The sequence below is a fragment of the Trichoplusia ni genome, chromosome 14, assembly GCF_003590095.1.
Source record: "Trichoplusia ni isolate ovarian cell line Hi5 chromosome 14, tn1, whole genome shotgun sequence".
Lineage (NCBI taxonomy): Eukaryota > Metazoa > Arthropoda > Insecta > Lepidoptera > Noctuidae > Trichoplusia > Trichoplusia ni.
In genome coordinates this window covers 7,440,728-7,445,805 of record NC_039491.1, presented here as the reverse complement: position 1 = coordinate 7,445,805, position 5,078 = coordinate 7,440,728, and positions in this window count along the sequence as shown.

Sequence of the window (5,078 nt, the reverse complement as noted above, 5' to 3'; positions counted from 1 at the left end):
AATTCTTTCTAGATTTATATGTAGGTTCACTAATACTATATCATAAAGTATAATACTTATTTTTAAAATGCCTACATTTTAAGGATAAGTTAAGGTTTTGTTTAGAAAAACACAAGCTAGTTAAAAAGTGACATTAATTTCTCATAAAACTGACACTTTAATCTTCATAGCTGGAAATCATTGTAAATGAGTTCAGATATCATTTTCAGCCAAAAAACAATGAAATATGGTAACAAATCTTTTATTTAAAGCAGTTATACATAACTTTATGATTTGCAATAATCTAAAGGTTTAAGTCACGTATTACATGATTGATGCAGGTAAATAGGAAAGGCGTAAGTTGCACATCACTATACGAGGAATAGAACGAAAATAGTGAATGGATAAGATGGATGGTTCCCAAATGACGTGAAAATATTTTGTCAGCTGATGGTGTCAAGGAATTCGCATTTAGCTTCTATGTAGTTCAGCCTCTGCTGCCGTGGGCGACGCAAAGCTTGTCAAACAGTTAAGACATTGTCCTCACCGCCTACTCTCCATTTTCTAGGCCAATTTTCTTTAACAAGTTCCATAACAATGACTTAGCATATCGTTATTAAGCTAAAAATAATTTGTTGCGAAATAAAAAAATCAATGTATGGGCTTTTTCTTAATTTACGTTTGCAAAGAAAATGAAAACAACTTCTGAAAATAACATGACTGCAGCTTCCAGTCACGTAAGTTAAGGTCAATGGTCAAGTCTATTATCAAAAAATCGGTATTGAGTTAATTTTAGTAAAACTAGCAGATTACTCAACATATACGAGTACCTTAGGAATAAGAAAATGCTTTAACCGAAAATGAATTAAACGACAAAGAAAAAAATACCTAATACAGAAAATAATTTCCTTAAAATGTTACTTCGTCAATATTTGATGCAGCATTTAAGGTAACGGCGACGTTTAAATGTATTAAAAGCAATTTCCCTCATTACCATAATTTTGATAGACATTCTCAGATAAATTGCGATACCCGTAATTTAGTTAGTTACGGGTGACCAAAGTACACGCCTATTTGATTAGATTTATTTCAGACATTTTTCTAAGTAATTGAACAATGAGGTTTTCTTGTAAATAATAATTCTTCATCTTGCTTAGGACTATTGCTATTCAAAATGATGATAATCTGTTTGCTTTGAAATCCTACTACTATTATAAAGGCGAAAGTTTGTAAGTATGGATGTATGGATGTTTGTTACTCTTTCACGTAAAAACTATTGAATGGATTTGAATGAAACTTTACCACAATATAGCTTATACATCAGAATAACACTTAGGCTCCCTTTTATCCCGATTTTTAGAATAGTTCCCGAGGGAAAATGTAAAAGGTGTGTAAAAGCTATAAGATCACTAAGGGGATTGTTTCCATAGAAACGGGGACCACCGAACGCTGAAAACTGAAGTCCACGCAGACGGAGTCGCGAGCAACAGCTAGTGATACATATTTCACAGCTATTCTATTTTGGATTACGCCAATCAAACATTATTCGTATTACCTATATTGTAAAAAACATATTATGACAATTAGTTAGGTATTTGGGGATAAAGGTAGTCAGCAATCACAAAATAACAATCGTCTTTATGTAGGCCAATATATTGATGACTAACAAATTTTTGCAAGAAGTATTTTTAATGATTCATGTCTTAAGACTCGTTATTTGTTCAAACAAGTATTGATTATTATATGTTTTAGGTTTCAAGTAATTTACGCCTCGTAAGATATTTGCTAAGATATGCAATAGGGACTGCTAGATCTGAAAGCTAGTCGCTGAAGCACATTTCATTATGAAAAATTCTAGTAACTGATCGCATAATAAAGAAGGGAAAATTGCATCAAAATAAAAAGGATCTCTCAGTAAATAATTCGCCTAATTTTGGTGCAGGGGGTTTCATGAAAATTTAAGTCGTAAGTGGTCAAGCATTTGTGAATCACACCAACGCTTGTACTACGCAGGGTGAGGGCCCGCGACACGTTGTGCACATAGAGTTTTGCGTGATGATCTTAAACCCTCGGGTATATATTGTATAAAATAACTAGCTGTTGCCCGCGACTTCGTCCCCGTAGGTAGAAGATATACCTAAGTTATGATTTATACCTGTCCTGTTTTTTTCACATTTTCTATTGTATCTTCGCTCCTATTAGTCGCAGCGTGATGGTTTATAGCCTAAAGCCTTCCTCGATGAATGGTCTATTCAACACAAAAAGATTTTTTCAATTCGGACCAGTAGTTTCTGAGATTAGCGCTTTCAAACAAACAAGCAAACAAACTCTTCAGCTTTATATATTAGTTTAGATAATCACCGTAAGTTAAGCTTAATCGTAACTTATATATTTAATGAGAAGAACTCAACCCCAAAAGTAGGCCCGGGAGACTAACTTACAGAATTTTGAATTCTACATTATTCTAAAACTAAAGTACTTATAATGTTTGAGCTACATGAACAATTAATGCTGTCACGTTTTAATTTTAATAGCAATATAGTAATTTTTATTAAAGAGAATTTGAAAAAACACGTACATAAAACCACAACGCTACCGCCCAAATAGCCTTAAAATAACAACGTTACTTAGACTTCATTTATTTTTATTGATAAAAACAAATATTTTATTTAAATCATTTTCACTTCACACCACTAAAGGTAAAATAAAAATCCCTGGGAAGCATCCACAATTACGGTAATCTGAGTGCTTTTTCTGAAGGACAAGAAACGGTGAAACAAACTTTTGCTGTCAGAACCGCAACAAAAATAAATAATACTTATTTGAAAACGTCAGAGTAATAAAAATAACCGCATAAGTGAAACGATCACAGGTTTATTTATTTATTTATTGCAAACATGTATACAGTTACAGAAATGCATCCTTATCCTAGGTATACATTACCCTGTTAGGGCCCAGCAAATCAACTTAAAACTATCTCAACACAACATATTATGGGTGAAATTATGGGTCTTGGCTGTTATTCTTACATCTTTGTCAGTCGTTACAGGTAGTTAGAAGCTTGAAAAGTCTGACAACCAGTCTAACCAAGAGGTATCGTGTCGCCCAGGTAACTGGGTTGAGAAGGTCAGATAGGCGGTCGCTCCTTGTAAAACACTGGTACAGAGCTGAAACCGGTTAGACTGGTAGCCGACCCCAACATAGAAAAAGGCTAGGCCAATGATGATACTGGTGACAATGGTCAGACAGTGGAGCCTTAGTAACAGGATACCATTTTCACAATTCAATTACTTAGAAAACATTAAAAAAGTAAAAATAACTATAACAGCCTGGCTTGAAGCCATTCTAAAGGTATCCAATACATTTATGCAAGTTTTATAAGTAACCTGCTTTGCACGTAACTGTTACAGAGAAGTTGGTCTATGAAAGGATCGTCTCGTTACGAGTTCCGGGAGTCGAGACGGAGTACTCATTGTGCGAAGTTCGTCTTCGTCTTGTAAAGAACCTTTCAAGGTTATAAATAGCATTGTCTAGCCTGTCCTTTTGCTAGGACATTCAAAGACAGATGAACGTAAAATAAAAGGTTCTGAATACTTTTTTCTCTTACTATAAATCAGACTGATTAATTTGTTTATATTTTGTTTGCGTGATTTTCAGAAAGGGTATATAGTCAGCTAGGCCAGTTAATTGGTCACTGACCGTCTTAATCAGCGCATTGTTTAAAATTCTAAGTCTAAGCATATCTCTTGATTGGACTATGATAGCGTATAGTTGAAATAAATTGTCGCTAAACTAAAAAACACAAATGACGGCTATAATATGCAAATTTTGTCGTCATGAAATAGATTAGGTAGTATACCTATCTTTAGACATGCTAAAAGTTCAGGAGGCCTACCACGACCTTTTTAAGTAACATTATTATGAATGCTTTGTTCCCTTGGAAGATGGGTGGGCCTTTATTGTGGGACGCCACTTGTGTCGATACTCTTGCGCCATCTCACCTTCCCGGTTCTTCGAGCTGCGCTGGCTCTGCTGCCGCGGCTGCTGAAAACCTCAAACGGCGCAAATGTGGTAATCTAGTTGGTAGTTACTTCTTTGAGCCGTTCGGGGTTGAAACTTTTGGGCCGTGGGGGCCGAGTGCCAAAACGCTTTTTAAAGACCTAGCAAAGCGACTCGTTGACACTTCTCGTGACCCAAAGGCTGGCTTTTACCTCGCTCAGAGGATTAACATTGCCATTCAACGTGGCAATGCTGCCAGCCTTTTGGGCACACTCCAAGCCGGCAGCGATGCCGATGAATTTTTTATGCTTTGATTTAATTATTTTTTGTTTTTTAACTTGTAAATATTTAACTCTGTAAAATTGTAAATAAACTTCAACATTGTCAATTGAATGCTCTAGATCGGATGAACTCAGAAAGTGACCAATTCTAGGGTTCTCAAGGTGATTGCAAAAAATGGAACCTAGTTCTTACTCTAAAGAGGCGTAAAGTATCTTACTCAGGTCATGTTTTACGATAACATCCAAATTGTTATCATAGACAAAATCGCTAGAAAAAAATATTAGGACGCAGGCAAGTCTTGGTTGAGGAACATGAAGGAGTGGACCAGGATAGCTAGCGTAGAAGAACCGTTTAACCAAGCTAATGATAAAGAGGACTACAAAAAGCTGATTGCTAACCTTCACTAGTTGGAGAGGCACCACTAGAAGAAGACGATGTAGGAAAAAGAGATCAATCTTCGCCTTATTGTGCACCTTCTCGCTTCAGCTACTGAAATAATATTACTTTAAGAGGAGCTAGTAGGCCTCCAGGATTTATACGATACACATGGGCTCACCCGAGCGTGCCTATCGCTTGACACTCGACCTCTGATACTTTGATGATCCTTTACATCTGAATTATGATAAGGGTTAGAATCCAAAGTTTAAACATCAACCCTGAAACTGTTATGCTCTTGAACTCGTTTTGGGTTACATAAAAATGTATAATTAACATAATATTTTCAGGGTAAGTTAAACAAAGCGTGAATGAGCAGGAACAAATATGTTCTAACAAGAACATCTATGTGAATAACAGCATAATAGGTGTAAATGTCTTCG